Source organism: Passer domesticus, chromosome 6 (assembly GCF_036417665.1).
Source record: "Passer domesticus isolate bPasDom1 chromosome 6, bPasDom1.hap1, whole genome shotgun sequence".
Lineage (NCBI taxonomy): Eukaryota > Metazoa > Chordata > Aves > Passeriformes > Passeridae > Passer > Passer domesticus.
In genome coordinates this window covers 13,145,719-13,166,322 of record NC_087479.1, presented here as the reverse complement: position 1 = coordinate 13,166,322, position 20,604 = coordinate 13,145,719, and the positions used below count along the sequence as shown (strand labels likewise).

The window sequence follows — 20,604 nt, the reverse complement described above, 5'->3', positions numbered from 1 at the left end:
TACAGTATTTGCCTAATTATAAAACTGTTCCCTAACAGAAACACTAATGTTATCTTCAACAGCAAAATCCATTTTCAAAATTAAAATATATGCAAATAATTGATCCATAACTCTCATCACAGTACTTTTATTGATAATTATTTCTGTGTATTAAAAATGTGCATGGCAAATGTAGAAGTTATTGCAGTGGGTGTTTAAGAGACCTTATTTCTACAACTCTAAGGCAATGTATACCTTTTTAATTTGCTGATGGACTGTATGCTGTTGAAGTGAAAAATTTACAATAGAAATAAAATTATTCTGATTGTCTATGAAGCATAATCTCATGCAAAAGAAAAATGCAAGATCTGGGTTCATTAAGCATTTATTTGTAAATAGCATCATCCCTTGAAAAATGACACATTTAGTTCTTTGACTTTATTACCAGTTCCATGAGGCTCAATGTTTTTCTTCAAATTATTGTGATTATTATACTCAGTCTGAGAATTTGACACCTGCTGTTTCAAAACTTGATCACAAATGTTTCAGAATATATATCAGATAGTACATATGAGAGACAAAAGACTGAGACTACAATAATGTAGGAAGATTAAAAAAAAAAAAACAAAGCTGAAATAATTCTTCCCCATAAATAAAATCAGTCAAAACAGTTATCTAGATTATGAAGAGAACATGTTAGGTGCATTTAAATTAGTGTAATGAAATTTATAATGGAATAGTAAGAAGAAGAAAAAAAAGATCCTACTAGCAGAGGATATAATTTTGGTTGAATCCCGTAACAAACTGTCTGTAGGAAAACAATACTAACAGGGATACAACTGAGAGTAGGATGGATAAGCACACAAGACCAGAAATGCTTGAATTAAGAAGAATGGAACATCGTTAGATAATAATGGGTAAGAACAATGTGTCTGATATTGTATTTTACTTTTCATTCATTATTTAAGTGGTAAAAAGACAGGGCACCTGATATAGTTTAATATCTGCTGTGTTACAGTGAACATAATAGTGATGTTTAATGTGAAAATCTCTATTTTTTATTCCTTTTTCTCTTAGTTTATTCTTCTTTTCCTCATATTTATAAGTGGCTGGCTTAATAATTGTACTGTTAACTTCGCACAGTATTTCTGAGATGCTTGCTTATAATAGAAGCTTCAATACATAAATCAAAATAATGGAGAGCATTGTATTGATGATTATTCAAATAACATCATCCATTAACAGCCTGTGCATCCTGTAGGTTAAGCAGTGTTTCAATTTAATAAAGCAATTAGATGTGATCTTAACTTTGAGCATGCACTGAAGTCTGTCTGCAATCACATAAATATTTAGGCATATGCTTCAACTGGAATGAAGTGCATATGTAGGGTTAAACAGATGCTTTGCTGAGGCACAGATTCTAAAACTGTGAGCCTGATCCTTGATCTATTGAAGGCTTTCAACTCTGCTGGATGTTAGTTCTTTTATTATGTGTAAAGCTGTCCAGGGAGGATGAGATACTGACCCTAAAATGAATAACAGTACATTCAGCCAATGTTTTTGCTCATGTCTGCTTTGAATAGAGATGGAATAAAATTAATGTCCGAAATCTGCCTTATTTGAGAAAAGTAAAAAAGGTCAAAACTGGGGGGCCTGCACTTGGGCATAATACCAGTTTCTGTCTTTTATCTAAAGGTTATTGATGTCAGATACAGGTAAGAGCTGATTCTAGACTGCTTTGGTTTTTATTTACTTAGGGTATTTTGCAATGCATTGTATTCCTGCAGCACAAAGACTGGTGCTTGCATAATTTCTTTGGGAAAACAAAAATAGAAAGGAACTCCTGTGTAATCAGGTCCAGTTTATGGCTAATGGAGACAACTAGGTCATATAGTTCTGATAATAAATTTATCAAGCTCTTTGTTTAAACCCATTAGATTTTTTTTACCCTTCATTGCTCCTATCTGAAAACTGTTCCAGAACTTCAGTCCTCTGTTAGTTATAAATCTTCTCTTTCTGTCCTAGATGTGTTTACAACCAATTTATACCCATTTGATCTTATGCCAACATTGTCTTGGATTTTAACCCCTCTCTAGTTGAAGAAACATAACAAAATTTTAGAAGAGTAAAGGGAATTACATTGTTGAAAATCTGTAACACTGACAGTGCTAAAATACAGAAAATAGAAAATGCTCCCCTATTCTGATTTCGGGGTACTTTTACTCACTTTCAGAAGTAACCATCAAAATCTAAAATAGAGTTTGCTTTTTCTCTTGAAAAACACATAAGTGTGGACATAAACGTGTAAGTGTGGACACTCCTAAATAATAAACAACCAAACATATATCCCAAAAATTAATCACTCCTAGATAAAGCAGTAGCTGTGTTATCTTCTTCCTAGCCCTATTTAGCAGTTATTTTGAAAGGACACTGGTCAAACCACTGGTCTCTGGAGGCAGCCTTTGTTTCTCACAGACAGAAGACTCAGGAAACTAGCTTCCAAAATATTCAAGGTTTCTGGATTGTACCAGTTTAAGGCTATTTGCACAAAAGCCATTGTTCAGAGGGCAAACACTGGGTTTTCTTCCTATCATTGAAGCAGGAATTTTCATGTAACAGATTTTCACGACAAAAATGGGGAGTTGGGTTTGGTTTTTTTTCAGGGGTTTTGGGGTTCTTTCTTGTTTTAAGAAAAGTCACACTAACATCTTCTTCTCCTGCTTGAGTTAGGCACTGTATTATCCATTGGTCCTATTCCCAGATTGTGGAGCTCTTCTGTCATTTATAGCCTTGGCAGAGTATTCACAGAATATAGGTACAGCCCTGGGTAGAAGAGGAAATATTTTCCAAGAGGCTTCTGCCTCTTCTTTTCAAAGAGACTGAACAGGCTACCTGCAGATGATCATCTGTCTTTTGATTACAGAAATAAACATATATATATATATATATATATATATATATATATATATATATATAAAAAATATAGATACACTTACAGATGTAGATAATTTTCAATGCACTATGAATGCAGCAAAATCAGATCTTTGTTTAAGACAGTGAACACACGTAATGAATTTTCAAAGTATTCAAAGCGATAGTATTGTAAATATTTCCTCTAATTGCAAATCCCATTTATTTTGATTTCAAATACATAAATTAATTTTGATTTCAAATATATAGATTTAATTTTGATTTCAAATACATAAATCGTGTAGAAAGATGGAGACTTGAAAGCAGACATAAATAAAGCCTTGAAAATGGTGAATAGCAAAGGCAGAAAATTATTTTATATTTAAAGATCTGCACTTCATTAGTCCTTTTCCAAAATAAGTAAGGTCAAGGAAAAAAAAATAACACCACAATGCCATTTGAAATATTCACTAAGAACTTAGCTTTCTTGGAACACCAATACCATTGTTTCTTGAAAGTGAAGATTTTAGATTTTGTGTTGGAAACACTTGTATCCAACTTTGTTGAAGACTATAGGAACATATACATTTTATAAATGTTAAAAGGCCCTGATAGGACACTGTCAATCTTCAAGGATATCTTCAAGATAAATATGCTTGCCACACTGAATTCTTCAATTTCTTTTCAGACTGGTAATAAATCTTGTAAAGTTCTACTTTCAAAGCATAGGAAAGGGTTTAAAAATATCCCATAAATAAGAAGAATTAAAAATGCTGGTGCCCAATCGTATTGATTTCGCTTACAGTTGAGGGCACTCATCACCTTGCAGGAGGCTCTTGCAGCATCAGATGATCAGGCCCTTATGCAGAAGGAAATCTCATTGATTGCTCTTAACTATAAATGGTGTCATTTCAGAAGAAGCAGCGCAGAATGTCAAATGTGTGACACATTTTTAGGCCCACTCTTGTAAACATTCATGCACAGGGGAGCATGTACACAGGTGAGATGACTTGATGAGGTCTGCCAGGCGCAGGGAGGCAGGGGCCACTCTCCCTTGGCTAGCCTAGGCAGAACCTTGAAGCCAACAGATGGACTTTCTCCACTCCCTCATTTTCCTCTGAGCCTCTTTGAAGGGACATGAACTGAGTGCAGAGATTTACTCCCTTACAAGTGCTCTCAGAAATGTTTCCTCTCCCTCCCTTTCTTAGTCACTTCATACACTTTATTTCCTTTTAGTGAACTTTCCAATACGCCCAGCACCTGTCCCTTTAATATAGCACACAGGGTTCTTTCCCTCCATACTGTACATTATCCTCATTAACACATATCAGTCAAAAGCACTGTTAATTAAACTGGCAAGATGATTACACACGCCTCCATGTGCCCCCTCAGAGCATCCGCTTGCCAAGATTTTTTCCTCCCTCATCTAAAGTGGGTGGAGAAAGCCCTGAGTAAACCAGAATTTAATATTTAGAAAAAAGATCCCAGTGCATTGTTTTCTTGGAGCAAAATGGCTTACATGTTATCACCACTGTCCCAAATAAATAAATGCAACACTGACACCAGTCTGTAAAACTAACACATGCATTTGATCCATACAGTCACTGCATATTATGATGTTTCCTTTCAAAGCTCCTCTAGAGATAGAAGACTCAATACGCTGGCATTAAAGTCTGGACTGAGGAGAATGTCATAAAGAATTGCTTAAAGCTGGGCAAACCCAATAGGTTAAGGGGATTGGGGTGTTTAACTTTCTTTTTCCTTTTTTTTTTTTTTGTCTTTGTAAAAATCTGAAATTCTTTCCCAGGTTTTCTATTCACTTCCACTTGTATGTGACATTTTCACAAGGAAATTCATTGGCTTCCAGCAAATATTTCCACAGCATTTCAAAAGTTATAACCATTTTTGCCACATTGCCACAAAACTCTTTAGAGAGTTTGCAATTCTGTAATGTGCTTTGGATCAAGCTCTCTTCAAGAATACCATTGGAATGACAGGGCTGGAGGGTACAGTAGTGGAGTATAAATAAAGGCAGGCAGTGGTGATCCCTGAAGCAAAGATAATGTACTTTTCTAGTACACATACACAGGCTTGATGGCTGCAACATAAGCCATCCAAACATCTCCCCAGCAAAACGCAGTTCTAAGAAGCTGTAAGAAAATACTGTCTTGCAAGGAGGGAGATGAATTTGCAGAAATCCATCATTTAGACTAAAGAAATGTTTACTCCATAGCAGAACATGAGCACCTAAGCTCCTGAGAAGTGGGACTGGTATTCAGCTGACTGCTAATACCTTATCTTCTAGTGTGAGAGATGTCCTTAAATATTGAAGAAAATATGGTGTAGATCAACAGCACTTTTGCAACTGATTTTTTTTCTCCTCCTGTACCAGAAGAGGTGAAGATTTTGAAAATTATTGTGAACTAGTGAAAAATTAGGGGAAAGAGAAGCATAAGTGAGAAAGATGGGATTTGCTTAAATTATTTTTAATTGTTTTGTTCAAAACTTTGGAAGCTGAAAGGTGGTTTCATATGTAAATAAATGCTGACAGCTGGAAAGAAAAAAATATATATATTTTTTTAAAAAGGAAATTCATGAAAGCTTCCATGTTCAACAAATATTTTGTAGTTTGACTATTCCACAATTTCCAGTAGAAAAAAACTGTAAAAAGTCTTGACCTGTTGTATGGGACTTTGACACATGTTTTAACAATATTAAACCTACCTTGACAGAAAGGAAAAGAGACACTCCTTATAAAAGTTTTCAGGCTGACCATATAAGTCTGTAAGAATTCTCTTATTTTCTTTGAACTTCAGGCACATTTAGCTAAAGAGAACAAGATTCTCCATGTGTGACATAAAGAAATTTTCCCATCAAAATTCCTTGCATATATATTTCAGAGGGGTAACATCTTACTTATTGTTTCAAAGGCTAGCATAAATATGTCTGTATCATGATAGAAGATCAGCAACATTTAATATACAATTACTAATTTAAAATGGGAAATGGTTATTAAAATAATGAAAAAATGAATTCTGATCACTTAATTTTGAAATCCTTTTTGCTACCTATTTTCCACACTCTGGAATTCAGCTAAACTCCAGTAATCCAGTTTAGAGAAAAGAGGAGAGGAACACTAGGTGCCCACAAAAACATGCAGGCTCATAGGCAGCTATTGAAAGGTGTCATCATACACAAAGAAGATAATCAGAAACCTCTGACCCAGACAGATTATAGCTTTGCTCCAGGACAAAATTTACAGCTTGTGTTTTTTGCTGCTTTAAATTGAGATGCCTGGCTCAAAGGCTCTGTTGTACTGGGCGCACCTTCTCAAAGTGACCTTAGTTATTTTTGGAGTGGAGGCAGAGTTTTCCAACCATCCCTTCCAGTACTGTCCTTGAAGTCCCAGTCTTGACATTTGCAGCCTATTTGCAAGCAGCAGACATGCACTGCAAGCACTGCTGGACCCAATTCCACCTCCTTTGAAATCAACAGTATTCAGTCATTGAGATCATCTATGATGAAAGCTAACCTGATATTGCAGTTTAGCTACTGCTGTCACTTGTTACAGAAGCTGGGCTAGAATTTACCACCTGAGCTTCCCTCTTCTCCTGTATGATCCCTCCACATCAGCTCTAAAATACTGAATGCTACGTTTATTATTCAATGGAGCATTTTGGATCTCTAAAATTGGCAGGGAAGTGCATAGATGTCACTAGTTTCAGTTTTTATTACTTACCAGCAATGATGAAGATAACGTTTTCTTTGGTAATTAGGGAAAGCAATGTACTAAAACTTAAAGGCCTGTTTTGATGAGGCATCTTTGTGCTATCTGGCTTGTACGTAAGGGACCAACTGTGGCCCTGTATGACAAGTAAAAAACTGGTCTCACCAAGGACAACCTAAAGCTTAGGTAAATACTGATAGAAGTCACCCAGCAGATAAAAGAAGAGTAGAAAGGAGCTAATTTCTTCATCACAAACCCTCTTTAGGCTTAATGTGTTTGTTGTGCAACAACCACCAGCATAAGAAGGAGGTGATAGGACTCACACCACTGAGAAACCCAAACTCATGCAAATAGGTTAGCTGCCTTTTCCATTACTCACTCTTATACCCCACATGCCAAATGTCCCTACAATGATTTTTTGACTCATGCCAAAGAAAGCCCACTGATGCTCACTGGTAGGTAAAGGCTATGTTTGTTGTGGTTATGTTAGACCACTCAGTGGTCTGGATTCTTGTCAATAAACCTCTGCTTCAGGATATATAGAGAGAGTGAAGGAAATGAGAAGGAAAAAACAAGCTAAAGACCATAGTGATAGTCCATAGGAAGTAATGGAAGTAACAGGTCTAATATAAACATGGATCCCACCAAAAATAATTTATAGTTCCCTAAAGTATGCTGTAAGAGATATAAGTCTTAGACTGAGCAATTACCCTTCCCTCAAAATTTACTATAAATGTGTTTACATGATGACAAAAACCTCTTAGTATTTCTGAATTACAGTTGGGGGGAAAAAAAGGGGAAAGGAAAATATAATAATCTGATCAAACAGGAATATTCCAATGACTTCCAAGGAAAACACATTGAAAAGTAGTTTTGGAAACATGACAGAGTGATAGGAAGGGACTTCAGGCATATAGGCCATATCTACCATCTGTCAGATCTTCCAGTTTTACAGGGCTTGAAAAAGGCACTCGCCCACTTGCAGTAATGAGTGAGAAACAGTCTCTGAGGAGAACAGGCAGCATCGGGGTGAACTTCACAAGACTGTGTCTGCTTCCTTGAGATGCTCAGAGGCTACTGCTAAAGAAACAGATCAAGTCTGGGTTGGTGGAAGAGACTTCCCACCACTCTAAGCATGAATATCATGTTACTAGTAGAAAATGACTGTGCAAATTAGCCAACAGATGGAATTCAAGAATACTCTTTATTCTTTTTTTCTGGAACATCCAGTCCCAGGAGATGTTAACGACAAGACACTAGGACTGCTGGGTCACCAGTCTGACTTATTATGGCAGTCACCTTACTTCAAATGATTTGAAGACATATTAATATACACTCACTGCAACAACTATGTTCAGGTTCTGAGTGAGCCAGCAGCAAACAATTTTTTTTCTAGAAACCTTGGGGAGCCAAATTCCTTTAGTTTCTTTCATTTGTAAGCACATGACAAAGTCCTCCAGTGTTGGTGACACTGTTGTTCATAATTTAGTGTTGGTCATAATTTAGTGACAATATCATATCACTAGAAGACAGAAAAATATGTCCATCATTTGCCTCTTCGGCTATTTTTTACTCAGACACTGGCTGAAGAGTGCCAGACTTGGAACCGTGTGATACCTTCCTTATAATAATAGTATAGACAGGGATGGAGAAAAGCCAAAAGGTTTCTCATGGAACGGGAAACCTGCAGTACAGAGTACTAATTTTCTTTGAACTTTCCATTAAGGATCAGTTGACGGTCAGTTGGCTGAATTTAAACTATGTGAGCTGTATACTTCAAGTATTTATGATCTTTTCAGCCACAGCCAGGCACATGGTTTGAACAGTGAATGCAACTAACCATTGGAAACTGGGAGATGGAGCAGATTTTCCATCACATGAACTTCTTCCATCAGTGTAGTCAGTGTTTTCCCTGCCTCCTACTCAGTCAAAAAATAAGGGTTTGATGCAGAATAATCCTTCCAGTGAAATTCTCTGGCTTATGTAAGCCCTTTAAGGTTATTCTTGTCTTGAAACCCATGCTGTGTCTTGAACACTGTACAGTTTGTTAGAGGGTAGACTGAGTTTGACCATTCTGTATATGTAGAGGTGCTCACATCTTTATCTCCTGTCTTCTTGACAATTATTTGCTAGAAAGTATTAGAATTTAAAAGGGTAGTCAGTCACTCTAGAAGGAATAAATGAAAACAAAATGGTGAGAAATTCACCAAAAATAAATCTAGCTTTATAAAGCACTGCAAATTTTCATAAATCAGAGATTCAGAACAGTATCTGAATCTTGACCTTGGTGAGATTTGAACTTGTCACCACTGTTGGTTCTTCCAGTGTATATCCTCCATATTGAAGAGACATGGAAAATTATTCAAACACACCAGGTGGTCCCACAGTCAGAAAAATTACCAATTTCTCTCAGTATTCGAGTGTTTTATTCCCTGTTGTCCTGACTGTCTTTACGTTGTTAAAAGTAAGTGGCATATGATGTCATAATTCTGAATTAATTTCTATGTCCTCTGCAACTTAAATGGCTGCATGACTTTTGGTACATTGGTTAGGTGGAGTCCCTCCTTACCAAACCTGCCAGCTCTCAATCTTATGTAATTATCTGTTATGAATATACAGGCACCTACAGACATAGATGATTTTTTTCCCATTGTATGCACACAGCCATTTTTACTGTAGAGTGACTAATATCTCTAGATCATTTAAATATTTTTCAGTCAGTATATTCATAACTATAACTAAATTTGTGCATTAAATTACATTGGGTTGTTCCAGAAAGCAGCCTAGCAGTTTTCATGACAGACAGAAATAAAAGGCAATGAAATTATGCTGATTTTTAAACATAATTTTCCAGTAGTTTAAGAAGAATAAGTTTTTCATTTAAAAAAGCCAGCAGGATCAGCAGGCAACTAAGTTCTGTTTTAGTTGAAAATCAGTGGGAGGGAATATAAAGCCATATTTTTTTCCTAAACGGAACTGGAGCAGCAGCAAAGCTAACAAGTTGTAATCAGCCAAGATTTTTTTTAACATATTGCAAAAAAGGTACTTTTTAAAAACCCATAGTGCCCTGGTGCAATATAACAAAGCATATTTGCTTCAAGTGTTTATTCTTGCAGTAGAAAGCGCAAGAAAGAAACATCTCAGGGACTATAGGAGAGGGGCTTGTAATATCCAAGTATAATTGGGGTTATTCATTTATATTTACAAAACCCCCAATAACCAGCTATCTTATGCTGCATCCCTCCCAAAATATAAATAATAAAGAAGCTTCCCTCTGATGACAGGTGAATACTCACCAGCCTAACGTCAAGAAAACAAACAAAAGATCCTTCCAGCTGTCAGCTCAGCCTTTCTCAGTAGAGTGGAAATAGTGAAGTGGGTTTTTCAGCTTGGTGCAAAGGTTAAAAAATCAGATCAATGGTAAACCAACTGTAAGAGAGAGCTCTGGAGAAATCATTACTAAAGATTGTCCTGCTAACCTCCCTTTCCACAAATGTCTCCATTGACTTTACTGGGCTTTGGAGCACACCCAGAGTGATTTGTTGCCCACTGCTCTGTCAGCTGAAGAGAGAATATCTCTCAAATAGGCAAATCCTAGGCCACTAGGGCTCTAGGGACTAATGCCAATAATGTGCACCAGCCAGAAATTTGCTGCCTGCCAGGACACATCCACTGAAAAGACGTGTTTAAGCAGATACCAAAATTCTGCACTGAACTTTTGCTACTGTTTCCAAATAGTCTCTAAGGCTATATAACTTTCTCTTTTACGGGAATTAAGAGTTACAGTGGCTGGTACAAGCAGCCCTAAAAGGAAGGTTGGCTCAGAGTAAAGGCTCAGGCATTGCTGCTTGCTAGGTTGTGCTGCCTTCTTAAAGAACAATGCTCAGATGGAAAGGTGAACAACCCTGTGATGACACAAATTAAAACCTCTTCTAGAAATATTTCTTGCCTCTACCTATCATAAAGTTACATATGATCACAAAACAAATGGCCAGATATTTCTCTAAATATACATCAGACTGTAACAAATTATAGGCTGAAGACACTTGCTGTGAGCTCTAGGAAGAAGGAGAGAAATAAAATTGAGACTTATTTGATAGTTTAGCAGTAAAATTAAAGGGCTACAAATCTTAAATATTTTCAGGACATTACAGGGTCATGAAGAGGTGTTTGAGGTTCTTGAAAAATTCCTTGAAAAACTTCTGTATGTGGTTTATCTTTGGATTTTACTACACACTGCTTGGAGTACTCTCCATGATACAAAAGGTGGAAGATTCCTTAAAGGTGCTTAATTTATATGCAGCAGTATTTCACCCATAGTACCAACATGGTGAATGGTTGACATATCACCCTTCATTCCACCATCCTCACCATCATGCCTTCACTGGACATGTTCTGATCCAGACCAAAATTTTACCATCTTTGACAACTTTTTATTGAAAAACTGGTCCGCTTGTTAGTGAAAATAGCACATGACAAAGCTGTGAATCTCTCCAACACTGATTAAGTATTGCTGCTCAAGTTCATTTTAAATTTAAATTAGTGTCAAATAATGTGACTATTTTTCCCAAATTTGTCTCTCGCAGAAAATTACTTGACTTTCTGGAGCACCACTGATAAATTTTAGAACATAATTTCTTTCCAAAAAAGACCAAGATTATCAAAGATTTATATTGTTATGTTATAGTCACAAAGAGGTCAAGAAAGACAGATGACCTCCAGATTTGATATTTGACTGCAGCTGTTCTATCGTCTGGGGAATAATTGGCATGTAAAAGAGCACTAAACTATGGGCACTCTGATTCCCTCACCCTGACAATAACTTTTCACATCATTATGGTGGAAGAATGACCTGCAAAACTGACCAAACCAAGCCTCAGGTCACTTCAATAATTAAAAAGATAGGTAAGATCAATAACAGCAAACGGTAGCGCTTTACAGCACAATGACTGGCTACGTGTAGTATAACTGGCAGTAACAACCTCATATTTATTAAATGGGTGAAATTAGAAAGAGGAAGAGAAAAAAGCAGTCAAGTGCTATTGTACACATTTGTTTCCTGGCCATCAATATTTAGCTTGTACTGGAATTTCAGTGACTCATTGATTGAATGTGGAGATGTGTAATCAGCACACAGATTTTATTTAAGCATTGATCTTTCAGTCAAAAGCCCCATAGCAACTCTCCTTGAGAATTTCTGAATTGTCAAGGCCCAGCACTACAACCAGTATAGACTGTGCTTTGTTCTACATGTGTGGATGGTCAAACAGACTTCAGGCAAAATGGGGTTCAGTACTCTGATTTTTTTTTTTTGAGGGGGGCAGGGAATAAAATATTAAAAACAATTTTTTTTTCAGACTATTAAAACTCTGTCCCTCTCCTTGTTGTGAACAGTCTTCTCTCCACATGAAGTATCATGAAGTAGCAAGATCATTGGCTCAGTATTATATAGATACAAGACTTCACAAAAATCAACTGATTCTTCATGATTATCCTAAAATGCAGACAGCTAATATGATGGAGGGAATCTCTCATCTCATTCTTCGGCTTTAAAATAAATCCAAATTTAAAACATCACATTGAATATTTTTTAATCTTAAAATTAGGTTTCTTAAAAATAAAACCCAGAAGGACTATTTTGACAATATTTAGAATGTACATGCATTAAAAAAGCAAATGCTAATTTTACATACCCCACAGTCAGCTCTCCCAGGCTTACATCCACTGGCTATGTGTATCATTACATCAGCTGGCATAGATTCCAATACTGTGGCTACACTGATTTTTACCAGCTGAATCCCTTCTCCCATGTTTGTAGAAGGCAGTTTAGTGGGCAGTGCCAGGAAACTGGAGTCAGTGGGAGACACATCAGCCTACTTGTCCTGGGGGAAGATTTCTACCTTTTACCCTGTTTTCAGAGCCTGTGTTTAACCTGTTGGAGTTGTCATCACAATAACCTTCTGTCATTAATTTAAACTGGGTTTTAAGTTGCTTGTTTTTCAGCAAAAACATCACTGTAGACTGTAAATGATACCCCTCAAACTTTAGCCTTTGTTGGCTGACAGACCTCTTGAAACACAGTACACAGCAAAACTCTATCAAGATTAGAGAGCATAACTGGTGATAACTTTCAGTGTTATTATCTTAATAAACTTTCTGTACTTGATTAGCCTGGATAAAGCAGATATAGATCAGCCATGATAGCTGCAAAACTACAGATAAGCTGGTCATCCTTTCAAGATAAAAATGCCCATCTGTTCTGAGATTGTAATCAAGGACCCTTTGCTGATATTTAGTCTATTCCTACATGGCCTCTAGCTAATTAAATACTAAGATGAAGTCCATTGTTAATGCTTTTTCTTTTCATTTAACTCTCTTCATTGTACCCACTCTGTGCTTTTTTAAAGATCACAGAACACTAGAATCCTTATGGAAGGCTACAAAAGCCACTTTACCTAGTCGTCTCATACAGTTGAAGGGTTCAGGAACAGCAGGGTTTATAACTCACTGCTCTTTGGTGGGAAGAAGAAACATAGAGTAAGAAATTTACTATAACAAATCCAAATTCACATAATTTCCTATATCAGGGGTTAATGTACAAATTTCCATCTATTTTTTTGCGTTTGGGGATTTTTTTCCCCAAATACTGCTTTTAATATTTATATGCTGTGTTCCTTTCTGGTTGACTTTCTGGGGTTTGGTTTTAGAACTTTAGGGGTTGTGGAGTTTGGTTTCTTTATTTGCAAAGTTGAAAAAGACATTAGCAACATGTTACTCATCCGGGAGTGTGAATGAATAAAATTTAGGACTAAAAGGGATTATGTGTGGAGGTGATTCTTTGCCAACATTCTCTATTTTGCAGAGGTATATTTGAATGGATTATGGAAAAGCAGCAATCTTTCCTCATTAAGGTTTCTGGTGGTACTGCTATAGTATTGCTTCTCCTCTGCTCTTCCATCATGGAGTTACTTCTGACAATGTCTGGATATATAATTTTTCCCTGTTAGTTTTTTAGAATTCAATCAGTCTTCTTCATTATCTGAAGTGAGATAATCAAGCAGCACACAGAACTACTAGTAGCTTATATGCATCATCTGATCAACTAGAATCTGTTGTGCTTTGAACATGGAAATTTTGTAAGGTACATCTTTTTTATATCAATTGTTAAGGAAGTATCTTCTTGCTGTCTTTATTCAGTGCTCTATGTTGATCGTTTATTCATTGATTAATAGACAGCCTCCAGCCTACTTCTTAACCTTAAAACATTTGGTCCACAAATCTTTTTCAAGCTTCAATAAACAGATTAAACACTCATTTTTCCATAGGAGGAAACCAGCATCAAATGTTGTATTTTGTATACTCCTTACACAGTTTACGTGCAACTACACTGTTCACTTGCATTACCACTACAACCTCTGCTATGAATACATCTCTCTTCCACTGGAATTCAACTATTCTGCATGGTGTCCTACCACCATTTTCTGAAATACAAGCTGACTTTGTTGTGGGGTGATTTCAACAAGCTGTCCTGAGTGATCGAGGGCCCATGGCATTGCAACATTCTACCACTTCCAAATAGTCTGTGTTGGCCAAGAATATCCTTCTTTCAAGATCTATTCAATTAATTCATTTCCTCAAAATTACTCTGGGAACTTCTGTGTTTGCTGCACTAGATTTTTTCCAGCCACTAATGTCATCATAAACAAGTTTCATTTCCATTTCAGCACCCTTTGTTAAAGTTGTTTATCAGGTCACACTTTCAAACAGCTGTCTGTAGCTTGTATTACCACCCAACTTCTAGCTGTGCTTTTCCACACCGCTTCTCTGTCTCTTTTACAGTTTCTGGGGCTCTTCTTTATCTCAGCTCCTGCTATGCCAGGTGTCCTCTCCACATTAGTTCCAGACCTTCCAGGCATACAGGCATACGTGTTTCTGTGTCCCCATCTTTTCTTGGGGGAGGAGGTAAAAAAAAAAAAAAAAAAAAAAAAAAAAAGAAAAAGAAAAAAAGAGAAGGATAAAAAGCAATTTCCATGCAAGCCTTTGTACAATATTTTATCTTAGCCCTACAGGCAAGCAGACTTCTAACATAGCTTTAGGAGCTTCTTGTATGCACCTTCTCTCTAGAACTTCTCCCACTTTCCACAGTGGTGAACCCAAGTGTAAGATAAGCATGCTTTCTTTGTTCCTATCCTGATTTCTCCCACTGCATTTTTTCTTTCATGCCTCTTTTCTTGCTATACCAATTCTCCTTGTAATTTTAATCCACTGTCTCAAACCCACCAAGAAATTTCACTTTAGATTAATTCATTAGCATCTGTGCAATCATACTAACATAAATTTGTCTTAAAATATCAGAACTTTCTATGTTATAGAAATCTTAGCAATTTCTGTGTTCTAATGCAACATTTTTCATTACATTATTAATGACATTTCATGTTAACAGAAAAAAAAAGAGCAAGACAATGACCATATATTGTTCTAAGGACTTAGATTTTATAAGCGTCAAGAAATATACAGGAAACCCAGGCAAAATATTGCATTATTTCCAGTACCAAGAGGTGATGAGCAAATTGTACTATCAGATGTGTCCAGTTGCTGCTGAGCAGCTTATTTTATTTCAAGCCATGGGTGTTAGGTCATATCAGAGCAGTGAAGACAAATGGGACCTGCTATTTCTATTCCTCTGTATATTCAGTCACTCCCATTGCTATTTTCAAATCAGTGACAAATATCCCTCAATAGATTTTTTTTCTTCAAGGATCAAAAGCCATCCCCTCTTTCCTAAGCACACTTGCATACAGCTCTTTTCCATTGCCTGACAAAAGCCATCACTGGCACCAGTGCCAAGCATTTGTGAATAATTCTGCCTGCAGATACCCAATGTACAAATTTATACTTCTGCTTTTTATAAACACTGCTTCAACTACACCATCTGAGCATAAGAAATTAGTTCAATATTACAGTGGGTGTTGTTCAGTTGGACATAGATTCACGAAATCCTTTAAAGATTAGATTTTACTTCAACTCCAATTTTTTAATGATTTTTGTTAAGGAGGGAGGTGGAAGGAGGGAAAACAGAGTGGAAGCAAAATGGTCTTAGCCTACAATTAGGATTCACAGGAAAAACAGGCTGTCCTATGTAACTTAACATTTGCTTCCCACAAAGAAACTCAAATGCACTGGAAAGATGAAGATGACACATCACTTTCATTCATCTTAAGATGTCAAGCCAGCCAACTCCATTCCTGCTGATGAAACTTTTATCTCATCAACAGCCTTTCTGTCATTCCTTTTTATGTTTTAGTCTGATTTAGTCTTCAGTGCAGATTCTTGTTGGTTGTTATTTGTTTGTTTGTAGGATTTTTTGCAACAACCTACCTTTAGTGTGAGGGTAACTTCTAGAAATGCTTTCTTCATGCATTGTCCTTAATTGCCTTTGATTTGTAAAGTCATTTTAAGTGTTTCAAAGCATAGATAGGAAGCAAGACTCCAGAAAAGGAGTGTATGTTCTGATATTACCATTTCTCTCACATAACTTTAATTCTGCAGTTCTAGATTTCAGTATCATCTGGTTGTCCAGGCTTCTCCGAAACTGGTGAGAAAGAGGAGCAATTTGTCCTACTGTAAGGTGGTATGTGCAGACATTAGTTAAAAAAACCCCAACAATTTGGAGCTTACACAGGCTTATCACTGACACTGGAGAGAGACCAGAAGATATCTAACTTTGCACTGCTAAAGTAACACATTTTTGTTCTTTTAAATTACAATTTTATAGCTCACCTTATGCAGACACATCTCTTCTAGAACTTGCTGTAACCACACATTTGTCCTGAAACCTCATTCTGTCTATCCACACACAGTTTCCTAGAAGCTTTTTCTGCAAATAGATTCTAGTTAGAAATAATAGGGAAAAGAACAATCTGGCTGCTAGCAGCATCATCTCTCTCAAAAGCCATTTACATATGTGAATTAACAGTGCAAATATTTCTTTCAAGACTTGAACACTAAGACATTATTCTTGTTGAAAGACAATGCTGCAGGTTAATGCCTTCCATAACCACACAGATTAAGTCCTCATTGTTGTGGTGCTTTGTTGTTCTGCCCAGTAATAGGCAGAGCAAGGGGTACTGCAAAACCATGCCACTCCCTGGAGAGGCCAGCGAGTTCCCAAGGCAGAAGCAGGAGCACATCACCTAAATGGCCTGATGTCCACCTTCTGTCTGTGTCCCATCAGACCTGCTGAGCCTCTGATGACATTCCTGTCTACTGAAAACAGGACAGGATCATGTGCAGGATATGAAAAGTGATAGTAACTGAACACTTGAAAGTTTCCAGTGTAGCTGGTTTTCAGTTTTAGAAAAGAAACAGTAAGAATGCAACCTTGGTTAATGAGAATACAAATCCAGTAATGTTAGATTGGGAGTTCTGAGGCTCAGACACAATTGGAGAGAACAAAAGTGAATTAGGTGTCAGGTCTTGTATCACTGGGAGAACACAGGCAGAGGGATGTGGCAATTGATGAGTGTTTTTTGGATACTGGATAATCAAAGGTTTTTTTCATATCAGAGTAGCCTTCAGCTTTGCCTGGTCTTTTGGGCTACAGATGTCAGTGCCCAAGTTTAAGATGATTAACTTCTTTTAAAATATCATTTTAGTCACTGTGCATTTTTTTCTTTTCTTTTTTTTTCCTGGTGACAAAAGGTAAAATTCTTCCTTGACCATTACTGGTACTATGATCAGCTTATGTCCTGAAACGTAAGATTTGATTATCCTTATTATCTTGGCTTTCATAGGTATAAAAATGTTATTAGTGATCATAAAAGTATCTGCCCCCTTTTACTCAAGTCAAATCATTTTAGTTGGTTACCTCCTGTGGCAGCGTACTCAGCAGGTCAAATACATATTGCGTATCTGAGCTTGTACAGAACTTTATGGTCCACAAATGAGGCTTCAGGTTTTACAAATCTCATGAGAGCAAGGCTTACCAGTGACTTTGATAAGTAATTCCCACTCACTTGAGGATGACAAGAGTAGTGCAAGAATTCTTCATGATGCTATACTTAGTTCTTGATGAGTTTTAGGTGAATCCTTGTGATTCTGAGATGCTATATTTTTTTAAGCTATTGGAGAGTAAGACCAAAAAAAATGAGTTATTCTAAAGGAACTTGATATTTCTCTTCATTTTCCAAGCCTATATCTATAAAGGCATATCATACTTGTAGGCAAACATCACTCCTGACGCCCTGTGGGGGTGAGCTTGTTGCCAATTTTAGGAGCTCCCTAAACACAGACAGAGCCTAGTTCAGAAAGGAGGCATCATTTATTCTGCACAGAGTGCAAGGTGGAGGTTCCACAAATCAAGAACACTATGGGGTAAAAAGTTACATCTCATATGCAGTGAACTTTTTGACATGAAACCGCCTATCTAATACATATTATCCACCTACCTAATGCAGATATACTTGTGTCACACAAAGTTCTTTCATTTATTATGCAACTTCTATTGTAGAAGTTATCTGATGACATTAGCTATGTTTACAAAAGGTGAGAAAATTACATCAGTTTCTTTTGTAGAAGTTATCTGGGGACATCAGTTACGCTTAGAAAAGGTGAGACAATTCAGCCTGGGGACAGATAACGCAGCTTGAAGACATCAGGCTCACCGACTTGGGCCATATTGGGTGTCAGAATAAACACCTCAAATTTAATTTTCACAATAGCCCCTCCTGCCTTGAGAAATGCCGAGAATCAATTTTCTCTTGACTGAGGAAAAAGCTAGAATCCGGTGTAGGAGCAGCAGTGTCAAAGCAGGCCTGACTGGTGGGAAGGCATCCTTCCCCCTCACGCCGGGACCCCACCGAGCCTGTGCGGGGGCCGGCGGGGAAGGGTTAAACGCGGCGACAGAGGAGAATTAATGGCCAGTGTCAGAAACAGCAAACAGCGTTTGAGAGGCCTGCACCCCGCCGGGCACAAACTCGACCTCTGGCCGACCCGCGGCCGCCGGGCTGCCCGAGGAGCCGCGGCCGGTCCGGGGCGCCGCGCTGCCGTGGCAGCCACCTCCGGCCGGCATTTATCGACCGGCGTCTCCGGCAGCCCCGCTGGGGCCCAGGTCGCCGCTGAAAGGCGTATTGATTACACATTAGTCTGCGAGGCCGGGCTGGCATCGCCGGCTCCAGAGAAACGCGGGCCAGCTCTCACACGTTATTAGGTTTGGCATAATGCTATGAGGACACATAGGATGGTTTTATTTTACCTGGCAGCCGTGACATCCACTGATATAAAGGATATAATCACAGAAACTGAGTAAGATATTAATGTGGAATTTTGTTCAATAATTCTTGGAGCTGCAGGCTGGAAATATATACACTGCTTTCTAACGTGTCGCCATTTAATTTAGCATCCAAAACACTCTATCTATGCATATTTTCTCAATTTCTGTCAGATGAAGCTCTGTAACAAGGGCTATAAAAAATTCTGGATACAGTGGCCAGAAATACCAGAAGGAAGTATAATTCTTTAACTGCTTAGTTAACTTTGCTTTCTATTTATGAAATTGAAGGGTTAGGTTTTTGTTTTGTTTTGTTTTGTTTTTAAAGACACATTGATAAATGCAGTTTAATTAACATTAATCTGTAATGTTTATTGTAATTCTGTTTTATTTACATACTTCCTTTCAATTGTGAAGTCATTAGTTTAAAAAGACTTGTTAAGCATCTGCAAAATTGAATGTGGGTGAATGTTAACAATGACAATCTTCATACTCACTGAGTTCCCAAAAACTGTGGGTTTAGAAATAAAATATATGATCTCTGTTCCAAATCACAACTCCCCTGACATCAATTTAGGTCTTAATATTAGCCTGAACTCCTACATGATTTTAGAGAAACACCATTTAGGTGAAAAATCATTTAAAAAATTGCTATCATTATTTGAGAACAGCAATAAACATCACTCACGCTGTTTACTTTATCACTCAATTCTCAGCACAGTTTGTCAGCGCTGACCAAGGCAATGAAAACATCTAGTTAAAGAAAGAGAAAGACAATTTTTGAAGCTTTGTTAATGCAAGCAAACAGTACAGTGCTTGTCCAGCTTCCAGTCAGGGCTGGACAAACCATGGCTCTTGTTCTGCACCCATTCCTGAGCTTTTAAAGTGCATCATGCTGGGGCAGGGGCACCTCATTTGGCAGCCCAGTTCTCCTGCAGGGGAAAGCATAGTGCCCACAAGGCCTACCAAAGAAAAAAATGTCTGTAAATTTGCTGTGTGCTTTTCCCTGCCTTACCCTAAACCAGCTCTGCACATTTCAGAGCTAGTCCCCAGGTGAGGAGGCACAGGGGTGACTCCCAGCTACCTCAGTAGGCTCAGATTAGCCTGCCCTCAATCCTCAAGCTCCTCAGTAAAGATCCTTACAGAGCATATACTGAGAATAAGTACATTTATCTTATAAATTTTTCAACTTATAAGATAAACAAAAATTGTTTGAAGGAAGGAAAAAAAAAAAAAAACAGGTATGTTTAAATGGTCTGGTTTGATTTGTCCCTGCCTTTTAGTCACTTTCCAGTGATTTAGTGAAAAGAGCAAATAAAGGACCAGCTTTCCAGAAAGTTTGAATTATAGCTAATTGTGTTAAGTTAATTTTGGTCTTATTGAGCCCGTAGCACACTTTATTGATTGTAAACAGAGTAAATTTAAAAGCCAAACCATAAAAGCCTCAAGTCTACAGAAGGAAACATGATATGTATGCTTACTAGCAGCGTATTACTCATTCTAATTAAAACAAAAATACTGTGCTAATGGCATGGGGGCCTTAAAAGGTGTTGTTCAGAGATGGTGAGATGTTTGCTTTTGACTGAATAACACAACTGAACCACATCATCAGCAACTGTTAAGAGAAATCTGGATTTGCTGGAAGGAGCATCCAGTTGTGGCTCATAAGGATCTGAACCATGATAACGAAAGCATAAAGGAAAGATTCCCCATGATGTAC

At 37.4% G+C, this 20,604-nt stretch overlaps 2 long non-coding RNA genes across 5 annotated transcripts in view; one reads left to right on the top strand and one right to left on the bottom strand.

The window, feature by feature from the left end:
- Positions 1 to 520: 520 nt before the first annotated feature.
- The window catches only part of LOC135302663 (uncharacterized), a 118,364-nt gene continuing 98,280 nt past the window's right edge, over positions 521 to 20,604 (top strand). The window contains exon 1 of the long non-coding RNA XR_010364238.1: positions 521 to 896. This is a non-coding gene — a long non-coding RNA (uncharacterized LOC135302663). The remainder of the gene's footprint in view (positions 897 to 20,604) is intronic.
- LOC135302662 (uncharacterized) lies at positions 11,372 to 19,019 on the bottom strand. Of its 4 annotated transcripts, none has more exons than XR_010364235.1 (4): positions 18,870 to 19,019; positions 17,602 to 17,736; positions 16,397 to 16,493; positions 11,372 to 14,565 (listed from the first exon to the last, which is right to left on the bottom strand). It is a non-coding gene; the product is annotated as an uncharacterized LOC135302662 (long non-coding RNA). The 4 variants fall into 4 exon arrangements; XR_010364234.1 differs by lacking the exon at positions 18,870 to 19,019 and adding an exon at positions 18,064 to 18,585; XR_010364236.1 differs by lacking the exon at positions 18,870 to 19,019 and adding an exon at positions 18,064 to 18,585 and having other exon boundaries at positions 17,632 to 17,736.